This window comes from Mirounga angustirostris, unplaced genomic scaffold (genome assembly GCF_029215605.1).
Source record: "Mirounga angustirostris isolate CCGP_5_RB_7025 unplaced genomic scaffold, mMirAng1.0.hap1 SCAF_15, whole genome shotgun sequence".
NCBI lineage: Eukaryota > Metazoa > Chordata > Mammalia > Carnivora > Phocidae > Mirounga > Mirounga angustirostris.
Genome location: NW_026991723.1, coordinates 12,332,938 through 12,346,421, shown reverse-complemented (window position 1 = coordinate 12,346,421; position 13,484 = coordinate 12,332,938). Strand labels below are relative to the sequence as shown.

Here is a 13,484-nt window from a genome sequence, read left to right as displayed (position 1 = left end):
GCATTTGTGACATTGTTTTAATTATAAATTCACTGGATGTGGGATATATAAAGTATTTTCCATCTCTTTTCAAGTAACGCTGAGGCTACTTCCTAAAAACAACTTAGCACATGTGATAAAACTAATAATATCATAAGAACAATACTTACCCAACACAGCAATTACTCAGTGACTCCAAAGAAGTGAACCTTATTTAATAATGTAGATTAGTTACCAAAAGTAAATTCTAAAATAAGACATGGTAATAAATTAGAAAGGCAACTTGCCACTTTAGCATTTTTTTCTACCATGAATTTTAATTAAAAGTTTTTTTTCAAAATGAGAAAGAGCAAAGTATCTGCTCATATGGATTTATAACATGTGCTTCCTGTTTCTAAAGAGGGTTTAAAGGAAGCTGACAATTAAGCATAAGCTGGAAAAAAACATGTAGATGGAAGAGGGAAAAATATTCCAGATACCTTGACTAAAAGGGTAGATAGAAACGATAATAAAGGAGAGATTTGGGAGGAGGGGAGGAAGAAGGAGGTGGAGCGGCCTGCAGCGGAAGTAGCTATTTTTACATAGCTTTCTTGGGTAAGATAAAGGAAGCTGAACCCAAACATCCCTCAGAAGGGGCCTTGCTATTGAGGGGTACAGGGCTAGGATTGTGTAAGGGATACTGAGGTAGCCCAAAATTCATCCATCCATCCATCCATCCAATTGTCCATTCATTCAGTCAATATTTTAAGTACCTACTACATGCCAGGCAGGGGATGCAATGGGGACCAAGCCTGATGCAGTCCTTGCCTTCATTGCTCACACTCTGGTGAAAGACACAAACAAAATTCTACAATGTGAGCACAGGGTCATGGAAGCAGAACAGCATCCACTCATCTGGATGGGGCATGCTAATCTAAGTCAGGAGGCCCTTTAGGGCCTGACCCTCCACCTCATCCCACCGTTCTGGGGCTGGGACCCTGCACTGCATTCAAAGTACACCCTTGCCTCTCCACCTCTGAGATGAGAGCAGAACACTGCATAGAACACAATAGGAAGGGAGCCTAGGATGAAGCAGCAGAGCTCAGGCATGTGAACCCTCTGCCCTCCACACATCTGAGCATTAAATTGCAGAACACTAAAAGCATTTTGGTACCATATCAGCATTTTCCGAGAGCCTCACAGGAAGGTCTCACTTTAGTCCTTAGGTGGAATACTGAACAACATCAAGAACCAGTAATGGTAGAGTGAATGGGGCCAAGGGTTTGAGTCATTGCTCAAGTCCTAGCTGTGTGACTTTGGGCAACTCACTTAACCTTTCTGTGTTTCCATTTCCACATGTATAAAATGAAGACAGAAATAAGACCAATAAGATTTTTGCAAAGTGAAAAAAATAAAAGCAGAAGGTCCTTCAAATACTGTAAAGTATCATAAATACCTATGTATAATGAATACTAACCCAGCTTTAAAAAATTCTGGTGTACATGAATTGCAACTTTATTTTTTCCATAATTGTACTTAATTTCTTTTCTAAGTGTTCATATCACTAAGATGGAAAAACCTTAATCTTGGTCAATTCTGGATCTCTTCCTACTCTCAAGGGCCTCTGTGGTGCCACAATGCCAAGAATCCATCTTTGTTGTCATCATCTCTCCCTGCTGACATCGGTGGAGATCTCCTCATTCTCCTGTGGTCTTCCATTATGGATCCATGCAAATCTTTGCTATGCCCTTCTGGTCCTGACACATAGACTCTTGCTTAGACTAGCACTCTGCCACAAGCGTGCCATTATCTAAGCCACCAAGAACCTTCATGAGCCACCAAGAACCCAGAGTTCCTGGAAAACAGGAACTTTCAAACATTTTGAGCACAGTCCCCACCAAATCCACCCCAACCCATCTTGAGACACTGGCCAATGTCTGAAGACATTTTTAGTTGTTGCATCAGGGTGGGGTGGGTTGTTACTCGTATCCAGTGGGTAGAGGCCACTGATGTTACTAAACATCCTACCATGCACAGAACAACCCACCACCCATAACAAAGAAATATCTGCCTCAAAATGTCAAAAGTGTCAAGGTTAAGAAAGCTCCAGGGAACAGTTATACCAAACTCTTAGATCAGTGGTTCCCAAACCTGTTTCATGGAGCAGCAAAACATTCCCCCCCAATTTGTAGAACCAACATAAAATTGCCAACTTTTGTTTTGACAGAAACATTAAAAATGAAAAATCATCTACTGCCTTTAATAGGAAGACCTCTAACACCAAAGATAAGGAAAAACAATCTCAGAGTCCTTTAAACCAAATAAATTTAGCTATACAAAAAACTTGCCAGATTGTCTTCACAGTTAGTCTTACACCTTGGATTAGTAATAAGGTCATTGTTGACCAGTACTGGTCTAGTCTACTGACTGGCTTCTGCAGATATTAATTTGTCCAGACATGAATTTGACAGCAGCTGGTCAGCAGTTCAAGGTCAAAGATGCTTGAATACAGGTATTTCGTGCTGCGGACTGAAGGAAGAACTATGTCTTCCATGTCAAGCATGCAGGTACTGGCTGACCTTCTTGCTGGGAGAAGGGTCCACAGGGCTCCCTGCCTTCAGTGCCAGAATCTTCCTTGACAAGCAGCCTTGCTTCTGCTTAGGACCTTCCTCCATCAAGGCCAGAGCTGAGTGCTGTGACTCTTTCTCTATATAAGAAATCTTTATGTAAGACAGCCTCAACTATAAGAGATGAAGCTTGCATTCTATACCCTATTGTGGAAGAGATGGTATGAATATGAATAGAATTGGGAATGGGGAAAGGACTGACAGGACAGGATCAGAGCTGCCAACTGTATGAAAAGGAGCTTGAACTATGACCCTGTTTTCAAAAATGTCACTTAGACTGCTTCAGAGGGGATTAAGGTCAATACAATCTAGTAGGTTAAAGATAGCATGAGCAGGTCCCATTCTGGACAAATGCCCAACATATGCAGTCGGTATGTAACTTCCCATCACCAACTCTATATAATCACCTGAACTCTTGAGATCCTGTTCTTCCTATCTTTTCAGACCTAATGTAGTCCCAAGTAATGCCCTGTCAAGAGACCAGGGTCTGTTTCTAGGGTCCTTTGGGAGCTTGGATTTCCTATCATAAGAGTTGGATGACTCCAAATTGGATCTGCAAGCCCCCCTTGAGTAAACACATACGATCCTAAAGTGAGTTGCACAACTAAACAAATTCGAGTTCAGAGCATTCTCAGGCAAGGACCTGCAGCTCCCCTCAGGCTGCCCCAAACCAGAGTGGTCCAGCTCCCAGTGGAGGACAGGGTGGGGTTAGGCCATCAGATTCTCCTTGCAGGAAAGGAGACCAAGTTGCATTCTCGTGGACCAAGTGACACTCAAGTTAACACTAAAGTTTACACTCACTTTCCATAGTCCCACGTCTACATGGGGGAAAAAAAGTGGAGGTTTTGAACAAAACCTTTATCTCTGCTCCACCTTTCACATTTTTTTCTTTATAATTATGCATTAATGAATCTGCCTTCTCATTAGACTAGGAGTAGCTTAGATACAGGAATTACTCTTTATTCATCTTTGTGATCTCAGTGCCTAGCATAGTCTAGCACATTATAAATGCTCATTAAATCTTCAATGATTGATTGATTGAATGTTCTTACATTGTGGTACTGTCACCTTAATATAAATGTTGAAAGCAGAGGCTTTCAAATGTGTCCATAAAAATAAAAAGCATCCCAGCTCACTCTGCAAAAGCACACATAAAGAAGGAGTGATTATGCATATAGAGATGCTAGTCCTTTGCAACAAAGACTTGTCTCCAGAGGAATTATAAATCTACTTGCTGAATGGGAAAGCTCTCAACATACATATGCATAACACTGATTGCAGTGGGGGTGTGAATCTGAGCAATATCTGACATGAGAACAATGAAAATCCCAGCCCTTCTAGCTTCTAGTTACCTGACAAGAGACACATTTTCTTTGAGGATTTCAAAGACGTTAAAAATGTTTAGTTAAGACTCCAGATGGAAGAATATATTGATTTTAAATTTTAGAATTATTAATGTAGTTCACAACTACTCTGTCAGCTATTGTATTTTCCGATATAAATCTAACCCATATAAGAAGAGAAAGATACCTTTTCTATTAGGTTTTATAAACACCTGCTATCTAGAACTTCAAAAGAAAATTACCCCAGAGAGTCAGCTTTATTTCCTGACACCTCAGAAGCATAAAACCAAGAGAATCAAAAGCTACAAAAAAACATTTGACAATGCTCTTTAAAGATTTCATGGGAAAATGATTTACATGCCAAGGTAATGTTATTTTAGTGGTACATTCATCAAACTGACAAATGAAGACTTCTAGATGTATTTGCAGAGTCATAAAGAAAATCTTATGTCCTTGGGAGAACTGGTGACATTTCAAACTTATGAAGAGGGACTTTGGTTTTCAATGTCTCAAGCTTTTTGTGATTTGAGCATCTATAACCTGAAACCACAGAATTTGAAGCCTAAACTGCACTCAAAAGAAAACCATTTGACAAAGGCAGATAAGTGAAGTCATTTTCTTCACTGGACATATATTGAGTGGCATGTAAATAAGACCCATCATTATTATGGATTTTCTTAATAGAAAATCTTCAGAAACAGGAGGCCCTACGGAGAATATTGGGAGGAAACAAAAAAGAATATAGTAGTGGGAGCCTGTGTCTAAACTGTTTAAATGTTAAATAAATGTTGTCAGTCTAAGTAACTGCCAAACACATGACTTTGAAAACAGCTGAAGGGACATGTATTAGACAGGGTGACACTGTAATTGATTAATCCACCTGGAACACTTCTAGAGGGAAATGAGGTACTAAGTATACTGGGAGTGGTGAAAACCAGGACTGTCCTGGTCAAAGCAGGATCAGGAAATTCTGTTACTCCATGTTTAAACAACTGGTTCTCAATGATCTTAAAATCCTAGGATGTTCCTTGGCGTTTCTTTGATCTTCCCCTCCAGAATCAACTTATACTGACTGGCCAAAGACACTCTGGGAGGTAGAAGAGTAAGACTAAAGACAGACAGAGTTTTTTTAAGTGTATTATACATTAGTAATTACAGTAGTCCACAGAAAACCTTGATAGTATATCTTTCATGAATGACATGAAGACCAGTTTGTCCCCCTGCAAAACAAAAAGCAAACACCTGATTACTTGTATGAGCTCCTTCCCTAGTCTTAATATTACTGGTTTAAACAATTTGAATTAACTATTTTAGAATAACATCAAAAGATTGTATTATATGAGTTTAAGGCCCATTTTAATGTAGACTTCTGTGAACCCATGAGCAAGGCATATTGACTAGGTATTATAAGGTTCTTTGGTTTCAAAGCAATTCATTTCATTCACATTAGAAACAAATGAACAAACTATTCTTCATAAATAGAATCTAAAGTTTAAATATTCTTCCATTATGAACATAGTTATACAAATGAGCATTTTCCCCATGTCTTCCTAGAACTCATTCAAAAGTAACAAAGGAAATGGAAAAATTAAAAGAAAACTAAATTTTTGGCAAAGTCAGAAGTTATAATTCCCAGACCACACCGTGTGCAAGGGCTCCCATAAGCAGCCAAGATCCATTCAAAGACAAATGGAACCAAAGAATTTGTCAGAGACTGGTGGAAGAAGTGAAGATAATAGGCTGTAGGGAGAAATCTCACTAATGAGATTGGTCAGAGGTGGGAACTCTTGGAGTGACAGCCAAATTATATTTCCATGGTTATGCAAATAAATTCACTGAAAACAATGGGAAATGCTAGATAAAATACATTTTTAAATCCTAACACATTAAAAGTATTTAAGAGCTGAAAATCCAGTGGGGGAATTTCCAGGTCAATTTTTGGATGAAAGCCTGTAACCAAAGGGTTAAATAGAATTTCAAAACACCCAATCTGCTGATGCCTTCAAGGTGTTTGCCAACACTGCACTTGGACAATGACTTCAGGGCTACAAGAACAAAAATCTAGCCCTAGAATCCACTTAGGAGTGAGCTTTATAAGAAAGTCTTCCATATGTGATAGACATTGTGCTCACCAATATAATTTCTCCTTCTTTCCTGGGAATACAAGAGATTAAAATTCCCAGCTCTCTTGCAGTTAGTGGGGCCATTTGACTAGTTCTTTTTTTTTTTTTTTTTTTAAGATTTTATTTATTTACTTGACAGAGACAGACACAGTGAGAGAGGGAAAGAGGGAACACAAGCAGGGGGAGTGGAAGAGGGAGAAGCAGGCTTCCCGCAGAGCAGGGAGCCCAATGCGGGACTGGATCCCAGGACCCTGGGATCACAACCTGAGCCAAAGGCAGACACTTAACGACTGAGCCACCCAGGCGCCCCACTTGACTAGTTCTGGATAACAAAATAAAAATGAGCAGAAATAAAATGTGTCCTTTCTGTGACAGTGAAAGCTTTTGTCCAATTCTCAATTCTTTCTTCCCCTGCCAGAGCAGTCAATGACTTTCTAGAGCATAGAGCCTGAATCAGCATGAATCCCAGAGTATCTATGTGGAAGAGTGCCCCCTCTCCACCAAAAACTTACAGATGACTTTGTGTGAGCAGGAAATAAACCTTTATGTATTAAGCCCCTGAGATCTGGGGGACTGTTATCACAGATTAAGTTTAGCCTATTCTAATGCAGAAATCAGTATCAGAAGTGGGGTGGGTGCTACTGTAACAAAAATCTAAAGTATATGGTCAAAGACAATAGAAAGCTGATATTGCAGGCTGGAAAGGTAAAACATTTCATGACCACAGTAGGCAAAGAGTCAACTCATGTACCTGGTGAGACCGAGAAAGAGATTGAGAAAGCTCATGAGTTCCGTGTGTGAACTGCGATTCTTTTTTGCCAATGTATTTATAAAACAGAGAGAGGTAAATTCAGTAAATTGGCTGGTTTACAAGAAGGTAAAGAGAAATGAGAGTCCTAAAATTTGGGACCTGAAATGTTAGAAGATCGAGCAACTTTTAGATCTCAAACAGTACGAGAGAAAACTCAGATCTTTTTGAGACAAAGTTCTATCAAAGCTGAGCCTTGTAGCAAAGTTCATCCCATTGTTAGAAGCTCCCAGTGAATTAAGCTGCATTCAAGCAAACATATGCCTAAGGAGATAGTCAAACAGAAATTCCCAGGGTTTCTGATTTCTGTAACTACAGCAGTCTCAAAGTGATATTCAAGGTATTTATTATAGGAGAAAAAGTAAAGAAATAAAGCAGAACTTTGTCTAGAAAGAATTAACAGTGAGGTTATTACCAGTTGGAATTGACTGAATTCAAACAAATAAGCTTATGAAGTTCTTAAAAACTGTTCTTCCAAGTTAGCCAGGAGTCTGAATTTAAAATCCTTTAACTGTTCAATATTTAAAATATTCTTTGGGAGGCTCCTGAGTGGCTCAGTCAGTTAAGCATCCGACTGTTGGTTTGGTTCAGGTCATGATCTCATGGGTTGTGGAATAGAGCCCCCCCCCCCAACCCCCCCCCCCCCCCCCCGCCCAACTTCGAGCTCCGCATGCAGCAGGGAGCCTGCTTTAGATTCTCTCCTCTCCTTCTGCTCCTCCCTCTCCCCCAAGCGTGCGCTCTCTCTCTTTAAAATAAATAAATCTTTTAAAAAAATATTCTTTGGCCCCCAAACTTTTGGAACTAGGAAATGAACTGAGAAAGCCGAACAGTTCACAGGAGGGCATAGTCTATAACATCCATTGCAGATGTGGTCAAGAATAATAGAAAAGACCACACACAGGGCAGAGCCAAGGACAAAGAGAACAGTGGGAAAGGGAAGCTGCTTCAGAATGCGGGTCTAACAAAGAACATTCCTGGGGCGCCTGGGTGGCTCAGTCGGTTAGGCATCTGCCTTTGGCTCAGGTAATGATCCCAGGGCCCTGGCATCGAGCCCCATGTCCGGCTCCCTGCTGGGTGAGGAGTCTGTTTCTCCCTCTCCCTCTGCTGCTCCCCCTGCTTGTGCTCTCTCTTTCTCAAATAAATAAAATCTTTAAAAAAAAAAAAAGAACATTCCTGACACCAGCTTAGGGCTCTGTGTACTGGACAGGATTTAAGAATGTAGACAAATGACAGTCTGTCCCTTCCATCCTTATTTCTGAGCAAGGGTGCTTATTACAGTTATCTTGTCCCTGTCCCACCATTGTACATTGGGAACAGAAAATTTGTCCTTTTCCTTTATGGTTTTCTGAATTACAGAGAGTTACAGCTAGTCTACAGCTAGACTTAGTAGAGAGACAATAGCATAACATGTGGAGATCTTGAAATTTTGACCTGTGACTAGATAGAATTTGGGTCATTATCCTTGGATAAATAGGTGAACATAGTCTGCACATGGAGTGTGAAGCCAGTATTTGGTGACCTGCCTAAATACAACTTAAAGTGCACATGGAACTTTTATAAAAATTAAGAAAAAATATTTTAATATGTTTGAAAGATATAAATGACAATTCAATAAAACTAAAAATTTATAACACATTTTTAAAGAGATCCTTCTTCAATCTGAACATACTTAAACACTTCAAAGATCAAAGATCAATACAAATTTAAATTGTTGAATTTCTAAAAAATACCAATAAACTGAAATACCACTTACAGGAATCCATAAGATATAGCTATAGCAGTACCCAGAAAAAAATTCTAAGCTTTAAGTACTTATATAAATAAAAATGAAACAATGAAAATAAGTAAAACATCTAATTCAAAAACATAGAAAAAAGAACAAGCAAGCCAAAAGAATCCAGAATGATATAATAATTCAAGATAAAAGAGTAGTTAAATGCAGAATTAAATAAGTTAGAAAACAGAATAAATGAATAAGTAAGCAAAATAAACACATCTAAAAAAATTAAGAAAAAGGGCAGGAGATATAAATAGAGTAGAGGGTTATAATATCCACACTGTGGAATATTATTAGGCAATAAAAAGAAATGAAGTATTGATAACTTGCTACAGCATGGGTGAAACTTGAAAACATTATGCCAAGTAAAAGAAGCCAGTCACATAGGACCATATATTATTTTATTCCATTCATATCAAATGTCCAGAATAGGCAAATCTATAGAGCCAGAAAGTAGGTTAATGGTTCCTAGGGCTTGAGGGTTTAGGGGATTCAGGAGTAACAGCTAAAAGGAACAGGATTTCTTCTTATGTTAATTAAAATGTTCTAAAATCAATTGTGTTGATAGACTTACAATTTTTTTTTTAAGATTTTATTTATTTATTTGAGAGAGAGAGATAGCCAGAGACAGAGCATGAGCAGGGGAGAGAGGGAGAAGCAGGCTCCCTGCTGAGCAGGGAGCCCAACATGGGGCCTGATTCCAGGACCCTGGGATCATGACCTGAGCTGAAGGCAGATGCTTAACCGACTGAGCCACATGGTGCCCCATGACAGATGTACAACTTGGTCAATATACTGAAAGCCATTGAATTATACACCTTAAAAGGATGATAATGTATAGTATGTGAGTTGTATCTTAATAAGGTTGTTAAGAATAGGAATAACCGTCAAAATAGAAGAAAAATTTTAAAAGCAGTAAAGACTACTTTCCATAACTCTATGCAAATATATTTGGAAAGCTAGATAGCACACATAACCTTCTACAAAAAGTAACTTACCAAAATTGTCCTCAGTAGAGACAGAAAGTCTAATAGACAATTCCCAAAGAAGAAACAGAGAAAGATGTCAAAGAAAAAAGAGAGTTACCCATCAAACAGTACCATGCCCAGATGATTTTATTATGGAAGGAAATTTCTTATTTGTACCTTAATGTCTAGCAGGATGTTTGACATGCCCTGATCTCCTCAGATGTCAGAGGTAAAAGGCATTGATAGGGTTGATAAGACCTATAGTGGATCACATTACATTCACTACACTCATTTCGACATAAGTGTACAACAATCACAGGCAGCTTTTCCAAATTATTTATATTTATTGTAAGATTATTTAACATACAGGGGAACCTAAGTGGCTCAGTCAGTTAAGCGACGACTCTTGATTTTGGCTCATGATCTCAGGGTCGCGAGATCGAGCCTCATGTCAGGCTCCATGCTCAGCGGGGAGTTAGCTTGAGATTCTCTCTCTCCCTCTCCCTCTGCCCCTCCCCTCACTCTCTCTCTCATATAAATAAATCTTTAAAAAAAAGGACAGTTTAACATACAAAATAATGTAACTAAAAACAAAATGCAATCTATCCAGACTAGATTTCTCTACTAAATCACACAATACATATACTTCTTTCAAAGTCTAGAAGGAAGGCCACAATATATTAACCTGTAGAAAATTGCCTTCAATGAAATTTTGGTTGCTTTGTCGACATGCACCCCTACAATGAGAGCAGATTCCACTAAGCTCTGAAAGCTCAGGATTATTATGCAGTAATGAGTAGAGAAATCCTTTTCTGTGACGATCTATTAGGAGGTTTGCTATTCACCCCCTTGCTATCAATGACCATATGTCAGTTAGCTAACCTGAGTGTGTTGGCCTTAGATATATATTAGCTCTGTTGTCCCCACCCACCTGGCCATGGATATGTAACTTAGGCATCATATATACAGATGATTAAATGCTATTAAGATGCTGTGACCCTCCCTAGAACTAGAAGTCACAAATCTTGTAATCATACACTTGACATCACTAGAGACTGGTAATTATGCAATCAAAAATGCCCACACCTATTACCAAACACTCCAGTGGAAGGGGTAGTAATGCTTTTGGTTGACAATTAACTAATGTGCCATCTTTAGTTCTCCACGTGAACCCTAGGAGCTAGAACAGTCTCCTCTAGAGAACCTGCCCTGGTCCAGTAGGCCTAAGTGCTCCTCTTGGATGTTCCCAGAGCATCCTGCTTACCCTGATCCTAGTATGCACAGTGCATAGTATTTGCCTGGTCAGTCTTCCCTACTCCTGTCTCACAGTAATCTTGACCTCACTGTCAAATCCCAGACTCAGCAGAGTGCCTACAACATAGCAGTGGTTTAATAATAAATATATTTTTTCAAACAAATGCTATTCAAAAAAAGAGCTATTTAGAAATAAAAGTATTTTTAAGTGATTTTTTTTTTTCAAAAGCTGATTTAATGCTTCTGGCTCCTGCTTGAGCATCTCAGTGTTTTTCCAAGTGTTTAAAAAATTCTGACAAGGGCGCCTGGGTGGCTCAGTCGTTAAGCGTCTGCCTTCGGCTCAGGTCATGATCTCAGGGTCCTGGGATCAAGCCCCGTGTCGGGCTCCCTGCTCAGCGGGGAGTCTGCTTCTCCCTCTCCCTCTGCCCCTGCTTGTGTCCCCTCTCTTGCTGTGTCTGTCTCTGTCAAATAAATAAAATCTTTAAAAAAAAAAAATTCTGACAAGCCATTCATACATTTTAATTCCAAAATATTCTTTCTACCACTTTATTTATTTTATTTTTATTTTTATTTTTTTAAAGATTTTATTTATTCATTTGACAGAGATAGAGAGCGAGAGCACAAGCAGGGGGAGCAGCAGAAGGAGAGGGAGAAGCAGGCTCCTCGCTGAGCAGGGAGCCTGACAACATGGGGCTCCATCTCAGGACCCCGGGATCACGACCAAAGCCAAAGGCGACACCCAACCGACTGAGCCACGTAGGCGCGCCTTCTTCCTACCACTTTCTATGAAAGAAAGCTAAATTCTTTGCAATAAATAAATAATATTATGTTAACTCTTCCATTTGATTGAACCTAGAACAATCTGATTAGGGATCTAACATCTTACCAAAGAAACATATATAAATCTCTGCCAATTAATGGTTAATGCATCAAAACTTAGTTAAGTTAAAATAAAGAAATAACACTGTGTGACTCCTAACAATTAAAATGTAATTGTATTTCAAAATGAAATCAGGGAAACAGTAGTAAAAGATTAGTGTCTAGCAAAAACAGTAATACAATATTCAAATCTACTCAGAACTTTTTAAAGCATTGTAAAAATATATTTCTCTAATGTCTACACAAGATTTCTGTTTTCTGTCCATTATACCTAAAATCAATTTTTTTAAAAGTGCATTGTGTAGGTGCTGGTTGGGTGGGGTGGTGAAAGTTTAAAGTCAAAGTAAGAGCCAATGTAGGAAATCCCTAATATATTAATGTGTATATTCTAAACTTTTGCTATAAAATTGGGTGTTTGGAACATGGAATTCATTCTCTACTATAGTAGCTATCTATAGGATATAGCAGATAGTGTAGAAATCTCTAGGATAGAATGGGATATAGTAGATATCTATAGGATTTTGAGCTCAGCACTCCTTTCTCCTGGGTATATCCATCTTATCCCATGGTTATTGGAGAGCTGACATATTTCCACCTAACCCTGCCTATTTGGATGACCCCAAACAGATACTTGGCCCAAGGATGCACATCTAACCTGAAATTTTTGTATGCAGAACTGAAAATACCTTAAACCAACCTTTTTTTTTTTTTGTAGGATAAAAATATAGATAAAAATTCCAGAACTGCAGCAGCCATGTTTTCTGTAGTTTTCAATGATAAGATGAAGCAAACACACAAAGAGGAGGAGAGAGGAGAAATTAGAGACCTGTTTGCATTTGCATCTTTTATTCCAGTTGTTCCTAAGGTGGAGCTGCACTCTTGTCTTCCTTCTTATCTGGTAATCAACCATTCCATGAATCTAATGTGCTGATTCGTTCTCCTCTTGTTTCCTTAGACTCAAGCTGAGTATCTGTCACTTGTAATCAAAAGAAGTCTGACCACCTCACACAGAAAAGAGTACCAATAGGTGGCTTTCCTGGCCAACTTGGAGTAGTTTAATAATACTAGCTCTAGTGCTATTTAAAAACTTGAGCCCATGGCGCCTGGGTGGCTCAGTCGGTTAAGTGTCCGACTCTTCATCTTAGCTCAGGTCTCGATCTCAGGGTCGTGAGTTCAAGCCCTGTGTTGACTTCCACGCTGGGTGTAGAGCTTACCTAAAAACAACAACAAAACCTTGAGCCCTAAGCCTGGGTATCACAGCATCCATAGATTGAACCTCACCTTATCAAAATGTCACTAGGCCCCACGTTGTTCTTACCTCCTCCCTCATGCCCCACACCCTTACCTATCCTGCGGAGTGGTCTTTGGTGGCCCCTATGGGTGGGGGATAGGCCCAAGAGTAAGGTGGGGGATAGTCCCAAGAGTAAGGTGGGGGATAGTCCAAGAGTAAGTATAGGGTAGGCTCAGGCAGAGGCACTTGTACACAGCAATGGTCTTTCCTAATCCAAGTGCATGCACATGTGGAAATGCCTGTCCCGTAACATTCTACCTTACAAGGGTTCATCTTGCAAGCAAAACTTGCAAGATGTTTTATTTTGGCCGCCAGTTAAGTTAAGCAAAACCTCACATAAAGGTCAAGGCACAAGAATTCTATAACCCCCAGTTTTCAGGAAGAGAATTTGATTGAAATTTCATAAAAGAGAATAGCATTGAAAGAAAAATTCAGTCAGGGCAAAAGGATGCAGTG

At 39.3% G+C, this 13,484-nt stretch overlaps 1 protein-coding gene across 1 annotated transcript in view; it reads right to left on the bottom strand.

The window, feature by feature from the left end:
- CFAP95 (cilia and flagella associated protein 95) overlaps positions 1–13,484 on the bottom strand; it is a 78,252-nt gene that overhangs the window by 58,302 nt on the left and 6,466 nt on the right. The gene's annotated exons all lie outside the window — the stretch shown is intronic.